The sequence below is a fragment of the Phyllobates terribilis genome, unplaced genomic scaffold, assembly GCF_046119375.1.
Source record: "Phyllobates terribilis strain yellow unplaced genomic scaffold, ASM4611937v1 Scaffold_8__6_contigs__length_399053987, whole genome shotgun sequence".
Classification (NCBI taxonomy): domain Eukaryota; kingdom Metazoa; phylum Chordata; class Amphibia; order Anura; family Dendrobatidae; genus Phyllobates; species Phyllobates terribilis.
In genome coordinates, this window is record NW_027362768.1 from 315699270 (window position 1) to 315723205 (window position 23936).

The following is a 23936-nucleotide window of genomic DNA, read 5'->3' on the forward strand; positions in this document are numbered from 1 at the left end:
AGACCTCTGAGGGGACGAGACGTGTCTGATGTCCAGAGACAATTGGAGCTTGCAGAGACTTGAGCCGGATGGTGTGTCCAAGAAGAAACTGTGCCTTGTGAGTAACTGAGATATGTGACCAGTCACCAACTGTGTAGTTAGCTAGGGAAAGCTAGTTAGTAATCCCAGTAGTACTGAGAACTGCCCAGTGTATATCATTGCTGATGGACTGATCAGGCTTGATCCAGAGATTGCGAAAGATCTGGTATAACAAGACTTTGTGTACGTGGATACTACAAAGGAGCCCTGTTGTGAACTATACATTGAGACTGAGATCAATTCTGATTCCTGCCTGCGCCGGGATATGCTAGAGAACTTGGTATGAAGGAGAAGCTGATTAAACCTTGTGGCCAGAGATCAGGGTCTAATAAAAGGTTTAGTTTGTTAATTGCTTGTGTATATTAAATTAGAGAGATTTCTCTTTGCTCTTGTAGGAAGAGAAATTGTACACCGTATAGACAACGCGTTGGCTAAACATAGAGTGTTTATTAAGGGGAAAAACAAGGGTACCTGGATCCCATTGTATTAGTGTGGGAGGGGAGTGTAAGGTTATATTCCTGGGAGGACCACGTGCCACGTCCGCAGTAACTTCCTGGGTAGCCCCTGTACTGAATAAGGGTGGGAGCGGCATAGCCCAGGGGTAGTTTGGCTCATTCCTGCGAGATTGGCACTTGGGCTCTCTCGGGCTGCATAACTTGTATTTTGTATTCGTGGCTGTTGTGGCTCATACTTTGTAGGAAAGTACAACCCTTTTATTTGTTTGACAAGTATAAAGAAAGTTGATTTGCCACTACACTGAGGTCAGAGTCATTCATAGCATCGCCGTATCCCTCATACACATTCCACCAGCGTTCCGGACGTTACATCCCCAAGGATGAGTCAGACTAGTGCTAGTTCACAATTCTCTTCCTGATATATTGGCTGATTTCTTTAGACTTTCCCATGATGCTACACAAAGAAGCAGTGTTTCAGGTGTGCATTAAAATACATCCATAGGTGTGTGTCTAATTAACTCAGATGTTGCCAAAAAATCAGAAGCTTCCAAACACATGACATCATCATATGGGCAGTCCAGAATTGTTTAAAGGCATAGTAATCTGTGTATATAAACAATATAGTGTATGTAAACTTTTGACTTTGCAGTAATTAATAAAAATGCCTTAAAACATTTTCTCTCATTATTTTGGCATTTGGCAAATATTAAAAATTATAGTAATCCTAATTGACCTAAAACAGGAAAGGTTTATTCAGATTTCATGTCAGATATTGAGAAAAACATGCATATATAGTGTAAGTAAACTTCTGGTTTTAACTGTATCACTTATAACTTCATGGTGCACGTGTGTCATTACACGGCAGCCAATTCTGAACAAACTAAGCTGCAGTGTAAAGCATGTGTGAGTTACAGAGCAGCCCCCTGGACCACTAATGAGACTAGAGATGGATTTCAGACCACCCTGACTCCAGTCGACAACAATGCTGCAGTCATGAATGATAGCGCTGTCCTAATGGAGTAACGCTGGGGTGTCCTCTCCTCTAGGACTGTAGTGACGTGTGTTGAGCACAATGGATGAATTCCAATGTGAAATATCAGCCAACACTTCTGATTAAGAATCCTGCTCCTCTGTTGGAGGCTTTTATGACCAGTACATTTTCAGATGTCAGTCTAATCTATTCATTTTTATTTTTGCTCTGGGGATTGAACATTATGATAAAGAATGTGACTGGGCAGATAAACCAGACCACAGATCAGTGGTCAGAGCATTCACAGGACAGTGTCACAGGAAGCGCAATTTACAAAAATATTGTTCCAAAACTCCTGCAGATTCTGGTGTGGAGAGAACTGACATATTTGCTGCTCGCCTTCTTCTCTACCATGTATGTGGAACCCGTCAGCTCTGCACACACAGTGAGGAGATTATCCCGACCTTTACAGCAGGCCATACATCTATAATATAACCGGAGATGCATCCCTCTGTCTGAAGCCGTTATAGACTGCGCAAACGCGACACACCAGTCTGGCTCCAGACAGAAGATCGCATGGAGCCGTTACAAGTAAGAAGAGTGTATGGTGCCAGAGACACTGAATGCATACCGCGATCTCCGGCGCCACACTTACATACTTACCTGACTGGGAGGAGCGTTGCCGCGGAGCCTCTCTTCTCACCGAAGACCGGGGCAGGAGTGAGGCGTCGGAATCAGCGCATGCACCTAGCGCTATCCGGCACCATTTTACTGAAGACACGTTTGCAGTGTGTCTTCAGCAAAATGGCGCCGGACAGCGCGGTATGGGCACGCGTGTACTCGGGCGCCGCACTCCTCCTCTGGCCTCCGGCAGAACGGGACACAGCACTGGAGCACAGGGATGAACGGTGAGTATAACTGTTTATTTTTTTTGTATGTGTGCAGCGTGATAGGGATGAGGGGTGCCATACATACCAGGATTGGGGAGTGAGGGGACCACACATAGCAGGGGGGGGCATGCATACCAGGATAGGGATGAGGGGTACCATGTATACTAGGATAGGGATGAGGGGTACCATGCATACCAGGATAGGGATGAGGGGTACCATACATACCAGGATAGGGATGAGGGGTACCATACATACCAGAATCAGGATGAGGGGTACCGTATATACCAGGATGAGGGATGGGGTGCCATGCATACCAGGATTGGGGATGAGGAAGCCATGCATACCAGGATGAGGGATTGAGTACCATGCATACCAGGATTGGGGGATGAGGGGTGCAATGCATACCAGGATTGGGATGAGGGGTGCCATATATACCAGGATGAGAGTTGGGGTGCCATGCATACCAGGATTGGGATGAGGGGTGCCATGCATACCAGGATTGGGGATGAGGGGTGCCATGCATACCAGGATTGGGGATGAAAGGTGCCATGCATACCAGGATTGGGGATGAGGGGGCCATGCATACAAGAATGAGGGATCGGTTGCCATGCATGCCAGGATTGGGATGAGGGGTGCAATGCGTACCAGGATTGGGAATGAGGGGTGCAATGCGTACCAGGATTGGGGATGTGGGGTGCCATGCGTACCAGGATTGGGGATGAGGGGTGCCACGCGTACCAGGAATGGGGATGAGGGGTGCCATACGTACAAAAATTGGGGATGACGGGTGCCATGCGTACCAAGATTGAGGATGAGGGTTGCCATGCGAACCAGGATTGGGGATGAGGGGTGCCATGCATACTAGGATTGGGGATGAGGGGTACCATGCATACCAGGATGAGGGATGGGGAGCCATGCATACCAGGATTCCGATGAGGGGCCATGCATACCAGGATAGGTATGAGGGATACCATGTATACCAGGATAGGGATGAGGGGTACCATGCATACCAGGATAGGGATGAGGGGTACCATACATACCAGGATTGGGGGATGAGGGGTGCCATGCATACCAGGATTGGGATGAGGGGTGCCACATATACCAGGATGAGAGATGGGATGCCATGCATACCAGGATTGGGGATGAGGGATGCCATGCATACCACGATTGGGAATGAGGGGTGCAATGCTTACCAGGATTGGGAATGAGGGGTGCCATGTGTACCAGGATTGGGGATGAGGGGTGCCATGCGTACCAGGAATGGGGATGAGGGGTGCCATACGTACAAAACTGGGGATGATGGGTGCCATGCCTACCAAGATTGAGGATGAGGATTGCCATGCATACCAGGATTGGGGATGAGGGGTGCAATGCATTCCAGGATTGGGGATGAGGGGTGCCATGCATACCAGGATTGGGGATGGGGTGTCATGCATACCAGGATTGGGAATGAGGAGTACCATGCATACCAGGATGAGGGATGGGATGCCATGCATACCAGGATAGGGATGTGGGGGGGCCATGCATACCAGGATAGGGATGAGGGGCCATGCATACCAGGATAGGGATGAGGGGTACCATGTATACCAGGATAGGGATGAGGGGTACCATGCATACCAGGATAGGGATGAGGGGTACCATACATACCAGTATGGGGGTTGAGGGGTGCCATGCAAACCAGGATGAGGGATGGGGTGCCATGCATACCAGGATTGGGGATGAGGAAGCCATGCATACCAGGATGAGGGATTGGGCGCCATGCATACCGAGATTGGGAAATGAGGAAGCCATGCATACCAGGATGAGGGATTGAGTACCATGCATACCAGGATTGGGGGATGAGGGGTGCCATGCATACCAGGATTGGGGATGAAAGGTGCCATGCATACCAGGATTGGGGATGAGGGGGCCATGCATACAAGAATGAGGGATCGGGTGCCATGCATGCCAGGATTGGGATGAGGGGTGCAATGCGTACCAGGATTGGGAATGAGGGGTGCAATGCCTACCAGGATTGGGGATGAGGGGTGCCATGCGTACCAGGATTGGGGATGAGGGGTGCCACGCGTACCAGGAATGGGGATGAGGGGTGCCATACGCACAAAAATTGGGGATGACGGGTGCCATGCGTACCAAGATTGAGGATGAGGGTTGCCATGCGTACCAAGATTGGGGATGAGGGGTGCCATGCATACTAGGATTGGGGATGAGGGGTACCATGCATACCAGGATGAGGGATGGGGTGCCATGCATACCAGGATGAGGGATGGGATGCCATGCATATCAGGATAAGGATGTGGGGAAGCCATGCATACCAGGATTCCGATGAGGGGCCATGCATACCAGGATAGGTATGAGGGATACCATGTATACCAGGATAGGGATGAGGGGTACCATGCATACCAGGATAGGGATGAGGGGTACCATACATACCAGGATTGGGGGATGAGGGGTGCCATGCATACCAGGATTGGGATGAGGGGTGCCACATATACCAGGATGAGAGATGGGGTGCCATGCATACCAGGATTGGGGATGAGGGATGCCATGCATACCAGGATTGGGGATGAGAGGTGCCATGCATACCAGGATTGGGGATGAGGGGGCCATGCATACAAGAATGAGGGATGGGGTGCCATGCATGCCAGGATTGGGAATGAGGGGTGCAATGCGTACCAGGATTGGGGATGAGGGGTGCCATGCGTACCAGGATTGGGGATGAGGGGTGCCATGCGTACCAGGAATGGGGATGAGGGGTGCCATACGTACAAAGATTGGGGATGACGGGTGCCATGCGTACCAAGATTGAGTATGAGGATTGCCATGCATACCAGGAATGGGGATGAGGGGTGCAATGCATACCAGGATTGGGGATGAGGGCTGCCATGCATGCCAGGATTGGGGATGGGGTGTCATGCATACCAGGATTGGGAATGAGGAGTACCATGCATACTAGGATGAGGGATGGGATGCCATGCATACCAGGATAGGGATGTGGGGGGGCCATGCATACCAGGATAGGGATGAGGGGCCATGCATACCAGGATAGGGATGAGGGGTACCATGTATACCAGGATAGGGATGAGGGGTACCATGCATACCCAGATAGGGATGAGGGGTACCATACATACCAGTATTGGGGTTGAGGGGTGCCATGCAAACCAGGATGAGGGATGGGGTGCCATGCATACCAGGATTGGGAATGAGGGGGGCCATGCATACCAGGATGCGGATGAGGGCCATGCATACCAGGATAGGAATGAGGGGTACCATGTACAGTACAGACCAAAAGTTTGGACACACCTTCTCATTTAAAGATTTTTCTGTATTTTCAAGACTTTGAAATTTGTACTTACACACTGAAGGCATCAAAACTATGAATTAACACATGTGGAATTATATACTTAACAAAAAATTGTGAAACAACTGAAAATATGTCTTATATTCTAGGTTCTTCAAAGTAGCCACCTTTTGCTTTGATGACTGCTTTGCACACTCTTGGCGAGCTTCAAGAGGTAGTCACCGGAAATGGTCTTCCAACAATCTTGAAGGAGTTCCCAGAGATGCTTAGCACTTGTTGGCCCTTTTGCCTTCACTCTGCGGTCCAACTCACCCCAAACCATCTTGATTGGGTTCAGGTCTAGTGACTGTGGAGGCCAGGTCATCTGGCGTAGCACCAGGGGCGTACATAGAAATCATGGGGCCCCATAGCAAAAGTCCAAACTGGGCCCCCCTTCCCCGTAAAAAAAAATCTGCAACGTAACTGGAATCACAGTGTATAGGCGCAGTCACAAAAGGACATAGCTATCTACTTTGGAAGACAGGGAAATGGACATGTCTTGTAGCATATACATAGTAAATGTGCCCTTACTGAAGCCTTTTTATTGTTCTCAACCCTTTTATCGCCGTATAGATTTAAATACCCCCAAAAAAGCATCCAACACACTGTATGATAACCCCTACAGTAAATTCCCCTACTGTAACCCTCACATGCACTGTATGATGACTCCATAGTCCCCCCAGCAAAGTATGATGTCCACACAACCACCCACACAATATGATAGCTCTGACAGCATCCAAACACAGTATGATGGTCCACACACACTCCCCATAGCAACCCCCCCTAACACAGTATGAAGGTCCCCGCAAAGTATGATGATCCCCACAGACCCACATTGTATGATGATCCTCACACAGTTTGATGGCCCCATAGCCCCTCCACAGGACCTCCAAACATTATGATGAAGGTACCCACAGTATGATGGTCAGCACATTTCCCCCTCACACAGTAAGCAGCACAGTGGCTCAGTGGTTAGCACTGCAGCCTTGCAGCTCTGGGGTACTGGGTTCAAATCCCACCAAGGACATCATCTGCAATGAGTTTGTATGTTCTCCCTGTGTTTGTGTGGGTTTCATCCGGGTTCTCTAGTTTCCTTCCACACTCCAAGACATACTGATAGGGAATGTAAATTGTCAGCCCCAATGGGGACAGTGCTGATAATGTCTGTGAAGTGCTGTGGAATTAATGGCACTATATAAGTGAGTAAAATAAATATATACTGTATTTTGCGGATTATAAGACGCACCCCAAATTTTGGGGTGCAGAATAGGAAAAAATATTTGTTGTTTATTTTTAAATAAAATGGTGTGCCTTATAATCCTTTTTACCTGGGGGCAATGGTAGTGGAGGGGGGGTCACAGGAGCCAGGCTCACACATACCGGAGACTGGCGGGAGAGGAGGCTACGGCAGGAGACGGGCGATGCTGCGGCCCCACCCTCAGAGGAAATGTCAGTGATTCAAGGCGGTGGTGGTGGCAGCGGGAGCTAGGCGAGTTCAGCGAGGCGATGCTGCGGCCCTGTCCTCAGAAGTCGGCGGTGAGCGGAGGCAAGGTTCCCTATCCTGTACATAGCCCTGCGCTGTGCTTTTGTAAAATGGCCGCCGGAGCATGCGCAGATCGAGATCTCTAGAGAACTCGGCCAGCTCCCGCCGCCACCACCACCACCTTGAATCACTGACATTTCTTCTGAGGGCGGGGCCGAAGAATCGCCCCGCTACTGCCGCAGCCGCCGCCAACCTCCTGTGTTTGGAAACCCTATCCGACACCGCCCCCCAAGTAACCATAACTTTTCATTATAAGACGCACACCCTTTTTCCTCCCAAATTTTGGCGGAAAAAGTGTGTCTTATAATCCGAAAAATACAGTGAGTAAAATAAAATAAATAAATAATATTGGCCCCCATAGTAGTCCCCACCACAATATGATGGTTGCCACAAGCCCCCCACATCATATGATGACCCCCTTTCAGTAGTCCCCATCACAGTATAAGACCCCACAGACCCTTACAAGTCCTGACTAGGAGAGCATGAGCTGCCGTGCAGATAAATGTGTGTAAAGCAGTAATTTATACAATTTATTAATGTTCAGCTCTAATCCCCTCTGGTCCCAGAAGTTCCTCCTCAAGCCTTTTGGTGACCGACACAGGACAGTGTGACAGTAGCTCTAGCTCGGTGTGAAGGAGGCTTTCTGACTCTCTTTGTGCACAATCACAGCCCTCCTCACCATAAACCTGTAAATAGTTAGCAGAATTCTATTTACGACCCCTCCCCCTGCCTTAACACCCGCACATCCAACAATCAGCATGCAGGTGGAAACTCATCTGACTGAGTCATTTCACACAGAGAGCCCAGCGCTGCCCTGCTAACCTGCAGTGTCAGCTGAGTGTCACCCCGGCCTCCAGGACGCTCCCTCTGTCTCCATTAGCCAGGCTCCAATGATCACCACGCTCCGGGTGCTCAGCTCCTCTCTGCTGTGCACGCAGCGCAGTGATCTAGAGGGGCGTGTCTATGGAGAGAGCAGCCGGCTCTGGGCCCCCTGAACGCTGGGGCCCCATAGCAGTCGCGTGGTCTGCCTCTATGGGCGGTACGCCACTGCGTAGCACCCCATCCCTCTCCTTCTTGGTCAAATAGCCCTTACACAGCCTGGAGGTGTGTTTGGGGTCATTGTCCAGTTGAAAAATAAATGATGGTCCAAATAAACGCAAACAGGATGGAATAGCATGCCACTGCAAGATTCTGTGGTAGCCATGCTGGTTCAGTCTGCCTTCAATTTTGAATAAATCCCCAACAGTGTCACCAGCAAAGCACCCCCACACCATCACACCTCCTCCTCCATGCTTCACGGTGGGAACCAGGCATGTAGAGTCCATCCGTTCACCTTTTCTATGTCGCACAAAGACATGGTGGTTGGAACCAAAGATCTCAAATTTGGACTCATCAGACCAAAGCACAGATTTCCACTGGTCTAATGTCCATTCCTTGTGTTCTTAAGCCCAAACAAGTCTCTTCTGCTTGTTCCCTGTCCTTAGCAGTGGTTTTCTAGCAGCTATTTTACCATGAAGGCCTGCAGCACAAAGTCTCCTCTTAACAGTTGTTGTAGAGATGTGTCTGCTGCTAGAACTGTGTGGCATTGACCTGGTCTCTAATCTGAGCTGCTGTTAACCTGCGATTTCTGAGGCTGGTGACTCGGATAAACTTATCCTCAGAAGTAGAGGTGACTCTTGGTCTTCCTTTCCTGGGGCGGTCCTCATGTGAGCCAGTTTCTTTGAAGCGCTTGATGGTTTTTGCAACTGCACTTGGTGACACATTCAAAGTTTGCCCAATTTTTCGTACTGACTGACCTTCATTTCTTAAAGTAATGATGGGCACTCGTTTTTCTTTACTTAGCTGCTTTTTTCTTGCCATACTACAAATTCTAACAGTCTATTCAGTAGGACTATCAGCTGTGTATCCACCTGACTTCTGCACAACACAACTGATGGTCCCAACCCCATTTATAAGGCAAGAAATCCCACTTATTAAACCTGACAGGGCACACCTGTGAAGTGAAAACCATTTCCGGTGACTACCTCTTGAAGCTCATCAAGAGAATGCAAAGAGTGTGCAAAGCAGTTATCAAAGTAAAGGTGGCTACTTTGAAGAACCTAGAATATAAGACATATTTTCACTTGTTTCACACTTTTTTGTTAAGCATATAATTCCACATGTGTTAATTCATAGTTTTGATACCTTCAGTGTGAAAGTACAATTTTGAAAGTCATGAAAATACAGAAAAATCTTTCAATGAGAAGATGTGTCCAAACTTTTGGTCTGTACTGTATACCAGGATAAGGATGAGGGGTACCATGCATACCAGGATGAGGGATGGGGTGCCATGCATACCAGAATAGGGATGAGGGGTACCATGCATACCAGGATGAGGGGTACCATACATACCAGGATAGGGATGAGGAGTGTCATGCATACCAGGATGGGGGTGAAGGGCCCATGCATACCAGGATAAGGCTGAAAGGGCCATTCATACCAGGATTGGGTATGAGAGACCATGCATACCAGGATGAGGGGTGCCATGCATACCAGGATTGGGGGTGAGGGGTGCCATGCATACCGGGATTGGGGGTGAAGGGTGCCATGCATACGAGGATGTGGATAAAGGGTGTCATGCATACCAGGATAGGGATGAGGGGTGTTATGCATACCAGGATATGGATGAGGGGTGCCATGCATACCAGGATAGGGATGAGGGGTGCCATGCATACCAGGATAGGGATGAGGTGTGATAGGCATACCAGGATAGGATGGGGGCAGCACATAACAGCATGGGATAACAGGATTGGGGAGCACAAATACCAGGATGGGGGCAGCACAAATACCAGGATGTTGGCAGCACATACCAATAAAAATGCTCGCTACCCGGGCGTAGAATGGGTTCAATAGCTAGTATTGTATAAAGCCGGCAGCCATCACTCCTAACTCCTCCTAACACATGCATGTTCCATTTGGCTGAGCATGTGTGTGCTCATATCTGAGAAAAAGCATGAAGACCCCTAAACACATTAGTGCAAAGTCAGCTGAACCCGCCAATTTACTATATCTAACGTGTATTGTGGGTCTCTCAACCCATGACAAACTGCAACGTCCCATACTTTTGTTTTAAGCTTTTGCTTTGAGATAAGTCGTCCTTAGAAGGGCCTGGCAGTCAACTACTCCTCTTTCTCCTTAAAAACTGCACGCCTATTTAGGCAGAACCACCTACATGTGTATAGGGAGGACAGGCAAGATGGCTGACTGCCCTTCCTGCATTATACAAACATGACTTATTTGTGTAGGCTCTGCTGTTTATGATTTTTGTAGGACTTTTACTGTTCCAATCAAAATTTTTGAACCCCCAATAAAAATTAGGTTTCTTTGCAAAATTCACAAAGTTTCTGCTGTTTCCAATAAACCAATCAAACAAGAACAGTGTAAATGAGGCAAAATAAATAATATAACATCACTACTGCATAAGAGGCCACTAATAATGGAGATTATACAGAAACTTTTATAGATTGTTCTTCTTTTTATTTTTCCATAAATGATGTTATTATCATGGAAGGTGATGGAGCAGATGATGATGATGACTCCACTCCTCAGGCCTCGGCTTGCACTTGTGCTGTTTTTAGAAATCCAGGTCTGCATCACACATGACGGAGAGGTGAAGAGCAGGAATGTTTTCCTGAATCCCTCTAGGATGTTCATCCTACAACACTGCGTTCAACCATATGGCCTTCTTTCTGTCCATGTCCAGGCAGGTGAAGGAGCAGCCGCTTCCTTCTGTCTATCCATGTCCAGGTGGGTGAAGGAGCAGCCGCTTCCTTCAGTATATCCATATCCGATTAATGAAGGAGCAGCCGCTTCCTTCTGTCTGTCCTTTTCCACCACATTGTAGATGAGTCGTCCAGATGGTGACATAGCAAGTATGACTGGAAGAATTCCTCCAATTTCAGCCAATAATTACTTACTATGTTGATCCAGAGGAAGGCGAAAAATAACCCCGAAGACTAGTTGTTGGATAATCCTCATATCAGGGGAAAAAAATTCCTTCCTGACCCCAAATATGGCGATCGGAATGAATCCCTGGATGGTTGGTGCTCTAATCTACTTGGATGTTATGTGGTGGAAGCTCGGTAGGTTTGTCAAAGTCCGGTTAATAAGAAAGTCCAGTGTAGTTGTATCATCCGATTAAAGGTTCATTCCTAGATGTTGCTGGAATGGGGCTGATTTCTCTCAGCCTAATACTCCTGTAAGAAGAGAAATATACACGTCTGAGAATCAGCCCCTCACATACAGTATATACTGTATACAGGGGGTGTAAGAATAAGGTGTATAGTGTGTATGTGTGTTACTGGGCAGTGATATAGATGTCCCTATATGATATACTTACAGAAGTCCCATGGGAATGGTGGATCGGCTGTGCCGGATTCCACTTTGCTCCAGTCTATGGAGTTGAAGAACGGATGGGATCTGATGGACGATATAATAGCCAATCGAGAGAATGGAATTTTGCAGAGGAGCTGGAAAATGAAAGAGACCATTAGTCATGATATTATGTATTATTAGTAGCAAGTTATTACACAATGTCTATGAACTGTCCACATCTTATGTTCATATCTTCTTATCACCCTCCATCATCCTGTCTTCATCTGATCCTACTCACCCCTTCCATGATATCGATGGCATCAGGGCAGATGCTTGGTGGATAACAAGGAACATCATTCTGCAGTGATTCGCAATATTCCTCTTTTGAGCCGAGGCTATAGAACGGCTGATCACCTACAATCATCGTAAATAGTAGGGCGCCAAAGGAAAATGAGTCCACCTGATAGTTGTGGTCTTCTCCATACATTATCTGTGGGAACATGAGACAGGAAATGAGCTGAATACACTAGTGAGGGGATTTACCCACAGGCCATGAGGACCGATCTGTGATTAGATATGAGCAGGATACATAGGCATCAGAGTATTACTCAGTCCTATCAGCATCAATCAGACGGAGGTTCCTTACCTCTGGCGCAGCGTAACCAATAGAGCCTACTAATTCATTAAATGTTTCCTTCTCAAACACTTTTATTGCTGATGAGCCAAAGTCAGCGATTTTGATGTGTCCGATGTCATCTAGGAGAATGTTCTCAGGCTTCAGGTCACTGCAGGAAAAAGAGCAGATACTGATTGTGAGGAGGATAATTCATAAAAAGAACGTAATACAATAGATATGTAAGGAAGGAGACAACAGGGAGTCAGAGGTGATATATTTATGTCTGTAGCTGAACTGATTACCGATGTATGATGCCTTTTTCATGAAGATATTGGATTCCGCAGACCATCTCTGCTGCAAAGAGCCTATGGAGAAGAAAGTAGAGGATCAGTGGTTACACACACAATCATACAGAGAGCATGAGGAGATCACACACCTGTCCCATGCACATGCACATCTTCATTTTCTCCTGTTGTCATTGTCCATTGCTGGGATTACAATGTACGGGCAAAAGATTATTAGGATTCAGTTATAAGACATTTACCTTGTTGCCTTTATATCATAAGGCATTGATTTTTCCATGTGATCAAACAGGTCTCCTCCAGCCATGTAGTCCATCGCTATGATGTATTGATTAGGTGTCTCCATAAATCCCCGCAGAGAGGTTAGGAAACGGCACCCAGTGGCCCTTTTCAGGACTTCTATCTCAGTAATGACTTTGTCCTCAGCACGACGACTCTGGTCCATGATTTTGACAGCCAGCAGTTCTTCACTGATCGGATCTGATGCCAAGATGACCTGAAGGAAAATCACAACAGATCAGACCAAACTCTGTCATCCCACAGGAATCAGTCTAATGCAGAGCTGGATAATGTGCGTCTCACGGACCGAGACAGCAAAAAGGCTGTCCCAATGCCACCGCTATCCGCACATCCTCAGTATGCAGACACAGGTAAATACATTGGTGGAAGAGGGGCTGCCAACTACTTCTTCCACCAATCAGCATGTGAGACAGCAGACGTGATGACTTCATTACATCGTGTCTGCTGTATGGAAAGTCAGTTCACCGGAGACAGGAGCAAAGTGTTGGGGGAACGGGACCGAGGTGAGTATGTGCTGGTTTCTTTTTTTCCCCCATATATGTATGAGATGTTTGCATGTATATAGGAGGCCATGAGGGGCTCATACTGTATGTAGGAGGCAATGTGAGGGCTCATACTGTAAATAGTAGGCAATGTGGCGGCTTATACTGTATATAGGAGGCAATGTGGGGGCTCATACTGTATATAAGAGACAATGTTGGGGCTCATACTGTATATAAGAGGCAATGTGGGGGCTCATACTGTAAATAGGAGGCAATGTGGGGGCTCATACTGTAAATTTGAGGCAATGTGAGGGTTCATACCTTAAATAGGAGGCAATGTGGGGGCTCATACTGTAAATAGGAGGCAATGTGGGGGCTTATACTGTATATAGGATGCAATGTGGGGGCTCATACTGTATGTAGGAGGCGATGTGGGAGTTCAAACTGTATATAAGAGGCAATGTGGAGGCTCATACTGTATATAAGAGACAATGTGGAGCTCATACTGTATATAGGGGACAATGTGGAGGTTCATACTGTATAAAGAGAGGTAATGTGGGGCTCATATTTTATATAGGGTCTATGTGAGGGCTCATATTGTATATAAAGAGGCTATGTGGGGGCTCGCTCTGCATATAGAGAGGCTATGTGGAGGCTTAAGCTATATACAGGTGGCTATGTGGGGGCTCATACTTTAAGGGGCAATTTTGGGGCTCATACTGTATATAGAGGACTGTGTGTGGGCTCATACTGTATATAGAGAAGCTATGTGGGGGCTTACACTTTATGTAGGAAGTTGTGTGGGAGTTCATACTGTAAATAGGGCGCTGTTATTGGGCTCATACGGTATATAGGGGGTGTCAGCAATACGTAATTTTGCTCAATTTAAGTGATAATATAAAATACTAATTATAATTGTAATAAATATGTTAATTTTAATATTGAGCAGAATAGATTGGGGAACACGGAAGAGTAGAAATTCACACTTACTTTTCCGAAGCCTCCCTCTCCAAGATCTTCATGGAAATTGAGATTGGAAAGGTCAATATGATTTTCTGTGCCGACCAATTCTCTAAAGGGTAAAATACGGAAACTGGCTTCATCAAGGTCTTGTACTGGCATGACCGCTGTGCCGGAGGGTGTCTCAACGCTTCCATCTGCTGAGATGATAAAAGAGTTATTGATAAATATAAATACATTACATTTTTAATCAAATTTCTGTAATTAAGCTGAAAATGTCTGACATTTGTGCCCTGATTCATCCAAACTGTCGAATGTAGAAAAATTGTCCTGTTGCCCATAGCAACCAATCACAGCTCAGATTCCATTTTTTCACATTCTATGGAACAGTGAAAGCTGCATTGTGATGGGTTGCTGTGGCAACAAGGAAAGTATTTCTGCAATTTTGATAATCAAGGCCTGTCAACCCCCAGTCTATTATACTAAACTGTTTCATTCTTACCTGGAGCATCTTTATCCAGTGATGTGTGTGGTGGGGAAACAATCAGGTGTTTGGTCTCTGGGATGGAGATGTTCTCATCTGGTGACCTGGCCCTTTGTAATGCACCATTCCCATTGACAATGGGTTTGGCATAGAAAAGACGTCTCCTACATTGGACAACCCAGTCTCTGTTGTTTCTGATTCTCTTCTGGGCTGCCGCTCTTTGTAGGTTTTGAGTCTCTTGGCTTTCAGAACTGGAGAATGAGACATGTCTGGGTCTTCCTTGGCCAACCTCTTCCAGCTCTAATTCTACGCTGATGATATTTCTTCGCTTATTGAGGATGGCATCTTTGTTCCTCCTCCTAATTTCAGGGACAAGTTCTCCGATTTTTTTTATGGAGATAAGAATGGCCCTGTGAAGTTGATTATCTGCGGAGTCTGCAGAGTCAGATTCCATGAGGTTCTCCATTTTCCTTTTCTCTATAAGGATCTCGTGTCTCTTGATCTTTCTCATTTTCTCCAAATTCTGTCTTTTGGACGCCATTTCTGAGGCGTCAGTGTCCATGTCCAGTACTATAAAGTCTTTTCGCCCTAAAGCGAACAGTGGTTTTTGCTCTTCAGCAATTCCTCTCCTCTGTCTTAGAACCCGATCTCTTTGGGCTCTTCTCCTCTCTTCCTCCATTATAAAATTAGCTTTTGCTTTGTTTACAATGAAACGCATAGCAACTACCTCACCCTCGAAAGTCTGCAAGGCAGTGACTTCTCTTCGGCCGGAACACTGGGATATAGAAGGTGATGATGTCATCATACCAATTATGACATGTATTTAATTGTGATGTCATCAGACTAGGGTCCTGTTTTGCGTTCATGAGGTCTCAATGGAGACATTATACCAGGACTTTAGTTTGTATTTTTGTCATTAAATGAAGTAACACTTGTTAAATGGTGATCTTTTATCTCTATATTAGCAGAATCCTTCATTCTGTCTGTTTTTCTCCATATTCTTTTATTGTTTAATTCTGTCCAATTATTGTACATTTTGTCATCAGGTCCACAATCTCCATTTTGTGGGGTGTTCACATTTAGCGTTTAAGCTACAGTTTATCCTCCTGGACATTACAGGAGAGCTGTACCTTCCTATATAATGTATTTTTGAACTGTTGACTCCTTTTTGCATTATGTGTCATAGAAGTATCAGGTGGTCTTTGTCATTTTATTCTAGTTCCACCTTGTGACCAGGGCCGGCTTTAGACAAATTGTGGCCCTAGGAAAAATTCAAAGTGGGGCCCCAGATTCTGAAATACTGCGCTAACAACAGCACTACAGTCAATTCAGTGCATTGAAGTGAGTTTTGAGCTAATAACAATGTCTTTAAGCGCCAAGAAGCCACTCAGAAGAAAGACAAAAGGAGTAAAACATATCACAAGGTTGTGTTCTTTGCTGACTACAAGCAGTTAAGCCACTAAAAACACAGTTTCACAGGTTTCCTCACTCTAGTTGTAGCCTACAAAGAACACAGCTTTGTAATATGTTTTAATTCAGTACATGAAAAAAATAATATGTGGAAAATATGTAAATCAAAAAATATTATTACAACGTTGAATTTTGCATTGAAGGCTTATTTGTCACGCATGCACAATATCATGCAATGTCTTGTGAATACAGTCTTGTCATCTATATGCTTAGTCCGAACAATCATACGTGTGAGATCTTTTCATTACCGTCTGTAGATACTTAGAACTAAGTAAAGAAATAATAAAGTGCTGCTGAGACCAGCATAAATACAGCCATAGATATCATTTTACACTTTGCCAAACACAAATAATAAAAAATAACTTAACATCTCTTACAGGTTTAGTCAAAGGGATCCACAACTTAAATAACTAGAAAATGTTCAAGCAAATGGTTTCTAAAGGAGCCCTTACAGGTCTATGTAATAAAACTGGCAACATAGCGAATGCTTTCTAGAAGCGAACCTTTCTGGCTTTTTCTGAAGCAAAATCTTTAATTATTTTGGAGAAGTCCAGATTTCTGCAAATGTCCCGCTCAATTACAACCTCAGCTAGACCAATAAAGCGATCTTGTAACATTGATGACCTTAAATAATTTTTTATCACTTTGAAAAGTGAGAAACTTCTCTCGCCTGACGCTACGGTCACAGGAACACTCATTAGTACACACAACTCCACACTAAGATTTGGGTACAAATCCAATAGGTTTGTACAGTAAATGTAAGTAAGCATGTTCAATGGTGAATGGGAAACATCATCTGGGATGCTCCTAATTGCTGAACACATTTCAAAATTCAAGTCATTGAGATCAACATCACCCATTTCTTCTGAAGAGTGTTTGCAGCATTCTACAAGCCTCTGCTCATCTTTCACAGCTTCCATTTCCTCCTTCTTAAAAAGGAACCCAAAAAGGTGGTAAAAATCTTTCACCTGAGAAAATCTCTCAGTTATGACCACAAGTGTCGCATCAATCAAGGTTAAAGACAAAACCCTCTTCACCATTTCCTCGGGAGTGCTGGACGTTCATAATCAAACATTTTTCTTTTTTTTTGTTTTCTTTTTATTGGCAATGAAAACTCTACATCTGCTTCTTCAGCTATACTATTTGCAATATAATAACCTGATTCAAAACCATCTTCCCTGTAATCTTACAGAAAATGAAGTACAGATTCAGTTTCTTAAGAGTGTCCATGCCAACTTTTGTTTTCTGAAAGATCTTGCTTGCACCATTAATATGTTATAAGACATCATACCAGGCAACAATGCAAGTGATGCAAACTGACCAGAAGAAATGCCATTCTTGGCCTCCGCAGCTTTTTTTGATGCAGCATAGATGACAAGGTCTTCAAGCGCAGAACAAACTTCCCTTAGGTCGTAGCGAAGAACTTTTACACTGTAAATCCGACATTCCCAGCGAGGAGAAATAACTGTATAGCCCAAACATCAATGCTATGATGTGAGTGCGGAGGGAATCTTCCCACATTCACCAAATTATACCAGCTCTTAACAACCAGTATATATGACGCGCCCCCTGGGACATATTCCGTTTTGAGGGGAATACCCGGCACCGGATCAGATGGGGGGGGGTTGTAGTCTCCGAGCGGCTGTGACCCGGTCCCGTGCCCAGGGCGTCAAGCTCAGGGTTATGTGGCAGTCTTTACTGATGTTATTAAAGTTCGTTGTGTCGACTACGCCACCCGTTGTGATGCGGTCACTGTGGCCGCCGCTGCTGCAGGGTCCGCTGAGGCTGATGGTGGGTGCGCAGCTTGGTGGGATAACCCCCAACGGGAGGGGTATAGCCTCAGAGGGGACAGGCGCAGAGGATGGGGGTTGTGGTGGTGCGGTGCAGCCGGTAATGATGACAGACTCGGGTTGTGCAGTTAAGGGTCTTTACTTACTGCAGATGTTCCTGGTCACTCTAGCTCCAAGTGACCTCCCGAGCCGTGCTGCGTCCACCAGGTCCTGGATCCGGCCAACCCCCAAACAAGTCCGGAGCGTGGCCCTGAGCTCTCCCTCTGTCCTTCCTTCAGCCGTCCCCACCAGTGATTCACCTAAATCCAGCTCCCTCGGGCCTTCTGTTGGGCAACCTTTGGCCTCAGGTTCCCTGACCCTCCATGTGGTGTGCCTTCAGGGTGAATGTAGTGGGTGACCGTGACAGACTCTGCCCACGGTCTCCGGTCTCTGGCTGGGGAATGTCTTTACCCCCACCAGCTTGGGTTCCGGTACCCTTCTGCTGACTCCTCACCCGGTGTTCTTATTTGGGTTCTTGGGTCCCTTCTTTGTCCCCCCTCTGGGTCTCCTTCTTTACTCCACTCTCTCTCCAGGGCTGTTGTTTCTTTCTGCAGGCTTGTCCTCTGCATCTGACTTACTCTCTGCGTCTGACCCTGATCTTTGATGGTGCCCACCTTATATACACCCTCTATGTGTGAGCTCAGGTGACCAGCACCCAATGAGCTCCTATCACTACCCAGACTGCTCCCCCTATCTGCCCCTACACTACATGGGATGTTCCTCCCCCCTCCCACTCCAGCCAGGAACAGGCTCGGTCGCACCTGCACATTTCTAAGTGGGAGTGCCGTCGGCCTGCTCCTCTGGAATGGGATGTATGTAGTGCATGCAGTCTATCTGAGCTCAGTTCCACACTCCTTCCTTACCCGGGAGTGGAATATCACACCTCTGGGTTGAGGTGCAATACCCCTGTAGCAGCCGAATCCTCAGGGTGCTACATTCCCCCCTGGTAAATCACAGCACGTCCTCGGGCTGCAAAGACAAAAACACCAAAACATACAAATTTTTATAAACATATAAAACACATAAAACATATATATATAAAACTTTCTCGTCGTCTTTTTCTTTCTTCCTCCTCTGGTCACCGTGCAACTCGTGACCAGGTAAAGTGCGACAGTCTTTTGAAAAACAGTTTCTCATATAAAACCGGTAGGGGGCGCTTTAGGAAGCGCAACTATGTACAGGGAAATTTTGGCCGTTCTCAGTCCCCGGCCAGGTAAAGGGAAAGGGATGGCTGCTCACAGTCCTCAGCCTGGTATGGAAGGGGTCACACAGGTAAACAGTTCACTGGTCCCAACGGGGACTAAACTTTAAAGCAGCCACGGTTACTTGGGTACCCCGACGGGTAACTATATACAGTTTTTCTTTACTACTGTTCTTAATCGTAGTACCTCCTAGCCTTGAACCCGTCCGGGTCTTCTGGCTCTTCCTCCCTACACCGCAACTCCTCCTCTGTCAGGCGATGCACGTGGAGGGCGTAAGGTCCCTTGGCACACTCGTGCCGGGTGAACGTTACCTCGTCACCGACGTAGAGGTCACGGCCTTTGTGACCCTCTGGCAGGTGAGACTCGACATCCCGTCGGGTAACGAAGACGTCACCCATGGTGTTCTGGTCCTTTATGAAGCCCCACCCATGCTGCGCATTAAACTTTATTACCGTCCCGATGGTACGGGGACGATCTGCTGCACGGGGGTCCCTTCTGGTCCGGCTCTTTTGCTCCGCGCTGCGGGTCCGGGCCCATTGCTCTCTGGCCCGCCTCTCCTCCCGCTCTCTCTTGAACTCTGCCAGCTGTTGACGGCAACACTCGGTACGCTCTGCTGCAGCTGCCCGAGTCTCTCCGGTGAACCCCATCAAATCTTCTCCCGTGGGGTCCCACACGAACTGGGCTTCCTCGAGTGGAGGCGAGACCCGAGTCACGGGCTTTGGAGCCGGGATCAGGGGCTCACACAAGGGCCCTAGTCTTTGCTGCCGCTCTAGCTCAGGGTACCCTTCGGGCCAGATGAAGGGCCGCCCGTCCGGCCATGTGAGCTGGCCGAAGAGGTCCTCCCCCAGGTGTGGCACCCTTGGTATTACGGGCGCGGGCGCGGTGGTGATGGCGCCCGGGTTGCCCAGGCCTTGCGGCCAGGCCTGGGGCACCTGGAAGGTGAAGGGCACCGTTAGGACGGCGGCGCCCTGGGTTACCTGGCCTTGCGACCAGGCCGGAGGCTCCGCGGAGGTAGATGGCTCTGCTTTGGATGCGGCGCCCGGAAACGCTAGGCCCTGTGACCAGGCCGGAGGCTCTTCTTCCTGCGCCACGCTCCGGGTCACGACGCGTGACGTCACTGGGGTCGCGACGGCGGCTTCCGGTCGGGGCCTAGTCGGTGGCGGTGTCATGGCGGTCTCGGGTACGGCAGGGGGACTTTCGGGCTCTGCGACGGGGAGCTGGGGCAGGTGGGTGGTCTTCCGGTATGGGGTATAGGCATCCCCCTTACCTGCTGCCATACGTCTCGCTCCCTCTTCTGCGCCGTCTCCGGCCTTGGGTCCTCCCGCGTCATCCGCAGAGGTAGTCGGTGTCTTCTTCCAAGGGAGCGGGTTCCGTGGGCGGATTCCAGCTTGCTGGGCCATCTCCCGGCCCCACTCCGCCAGGATCTCCCTCTGCACTCGGGCCATCCTTCCCGCGAGGCCCTCCAGGGCACTCCGCGCGCACTCCCGATCTCGGGGAAGCTGCGCCAGGATCTCCGCTAAGCCTAGCGGGGTTGTTGACTCTAGCAGGCTCCTGACCATCGGGTCGGTGCTGCTCTGCTCTTCTTCCGGCAGGCTCCTGGCCAGCGGGCCGGTGCTGCTCTGCTCTGCTCCTTCTTCCTTCTGCAGGCTCCTGGCCAGCGGGCCGGTGCTGCTCTGCTGCCGCTCCATTCCCGGGTCTACTCTTTCTCTCCTCGACTCCGGGTGCTCTCGCTCTGGACACCTCGCCTCCGGGTGCGCTCGTTCTAGACTGCTCCAAGCGACACCCATCTTTTCTCTTCTCTTTCGTCTCCTCCCACTTCGAGGGCGGTCCCGGGGCAACTCGGTGACTGTCAGCTCCAGGGGTAGTTCTTTCACGCTGACAGACACCTCCAGCATCACAGTCTCTGTTGGTGGGGGCGGTTTCCACTTTTGGCGCCATTTTCTGTCCTGGCCCACGATGGGAGGTGGCCTCTTGCCCTCCTTTGGCACGCCCATAATGGCGTCCGCTGCTCTTCCAAGGCGGGAAATCTGCGGTTTTTGCGGGAAGCGTCGCCCAGTGGCGGGAAACTCTGCAGATGGCGGGAACAAGCTGGAAATGGCGGACAATCGGCGGGAAACGACTGGTGATGGAGTCCGATGGCGTGGACCCTCCGGAACCGGCGGGAGACTTCTTTCTGAGGTAAACTTGCACTTTTCTTCAGGCACGCAGTACCCGGGTGTTGCGGGCACGTAATCCTGCCGACTACGCCAAAGTTGACGCGCCCCCTGGGACATATTCCGTTTTGAGGGGAATACCCGGCACCGGATCAGATGGGGGGGGGTTGTAGTCTCCGAGCGGCTGTGACCCGGTCCCGTGCCCAGGGCGTCAAGCTCAGGGTTATGTGGCAGTCTTTACTGATGTTATTAAAGTTCGTTGTGTCGACTACGCCACCCGTTGTGATGCGGTCACTGTGGCCGCCGCTGCTGCAGGGTCCGCTGAGGCTGATGGTGGGTGCGCAGCTTGGTGGGATAACCCCCAACGGGAGGGGTATAGCCTCAGAGGGGACAGGCGCAGAGGATGGGGGTTGTGGTGGTGCGGTGCAGCCGGTAATGATGACAGACTCGGGTTGTGCAGTTAAGGGTCTTTACTTACTGCAGATGTTCCTGGTCACTCTAGCTCCAAGTGACCTCCCGAGCCGTGCTGCGTCCACCAGGTCCTGGATCCGGCCAACCCCCAAACAAGTCCGGAGCGTGGCCCTGAGCTCTCCCTCTGTCCTTCCTTCAGCCGTCCCCACCAGTGATTCACCTAAATCCAGCTCCCTCGGGCCTTCTGTTGGGCAACCTTTGGCCTCAGGTTCCCTGACCCTCCATGTGGTGTGCCTTCAGGGTGAATGTAGTGGGTGACCGTGACAGACTCTGCCCACGGTCTCCGGTCTCTGGCTGGGGAATGTCTTTACCCCCACCAGCTTGGGTTCCGGTACCCTTCTGCTGACTCCTCACCCGGTGTTCTTATTTGGGTTCTTGGGTCCCTTCTTTGTCCCCCCTCTGGGTCTCCTTCTTTACTCCACTCTCTCTCCAGGGCTGTTGTTTCTTTCTGCAGGCTTGTCCTCTGCATCTGACTTACTCTCTGCGTCTGACCCTGATCTTTGATGGTGCCCACCTTATATACACCCTCTATGTGTGAGCTCAGGTGACCAGCACCCAATGAGCTCCTATCACTACACAGACTGCTCCCCCTATCTGCCCCTACACTACATGGGATGTTCCTCCCCCCTCCCACTCCAGCCAGGAACAGGCTCGGTCGCACCTGCACATTTCTAAGTGGGAGTGCCGTCGGCCTGCTCCTCTGGAATGGGATGTATGTAGTGCATGCAGTCTATCTGAGCTCAGTTCCACACTCCTTCCTTACCCGGGAGTGGAATATCACACCTCTGGGTTGAGGTGCAATACCCCTGTAGCAGCCGAATCCTCAGGGTGCTACATATATAATGAGGAAACAGAGTTATGATGGCAAAAAAATACATATTTTATTTTATTAAAGACAAAATTCATATAGAAAAAAGACAACTGTAAATGTGCAAGGGACAGCAACAGGTGTGCAGCAAGTGGGTCCACAACCCAAAAGGAATGCCTAGTAAACATTGCAATTATAAAAGGCTGCAGACATGAATCATAAAGTGCAGCACAGGTAGGGCATAAAACCATACACCTATATTAGCTAAATGCCAATGATAAACGTGTCCATGACATCCGTATCAATTACCCCATAACTAGGCACGCTAATAAGGTGATGGTCTTACCAGTGGTAAGGGCTGTGGGTGAACTGGCAGCACAGTGGGCGTAGTGGAGTACCCCGACGCACGTTTCGAGGCATCCGCAGCCGCTTTCTCAAGGGGCGGTAGCAAAGAAATTTTACTCTGTGAATCCAACATTCCCAGCGAGTATCAGACAGTGATTTGATGGTCAGGTTGGTTACATTTTTCTTTGAAGTTGCACATTGCAGTGTTGATGAGCTGAAGAGCACATACATTTGCTGCAATACTCCAAAGAATGTGACAGAGAGAACAGATGATTTAGCAGCATCAATGATGACTACATTAAGAGTGTGGCTACTTCAGGGCATATACAATGCTCTTTTATTCATGGCCGATGTAAATACTTTTATGGCCAAAAATGACAAAAGTATTTTCGGACTGATACCTTTATTGGCTAACCAGAAAAAATATATATGCAAGCTTTCAGAGCTCAGAGGCTCCTTCTTCAGGCAGGATTGCAAATGAATTAATAAGACAAATGAATAAGGCATCATCCTTTACACCTCATGAACAAATGTCCTGCTGTAATATCTCTTAAATGTTGTGCCTCCTAAAACCAGGTGAGGAACAATCAGAGCAAGGTATAATAGAAACAATTCACCAATTCTGCATTTATCACCCACTCCTGGTTTTGGCTCCCACTCCTGAGAAAAAATACTGACCAAATACTGATAGTGGGGCCATAGCCTAACACTTGTTCTCCAATAGGCAAATAGCGCTCCGTCCTTCCCGAGTCTCGCCGTATGGCTAAGCAGTACTGTACAGTCACATATGGGGTATTTCTATGTTCAGCAGAAATTGTGGGACAAATTTTGGTGCCATTTTTACTGATTTTCCTTTATGAAATGTAAAATTTGGGGCTAAAACTA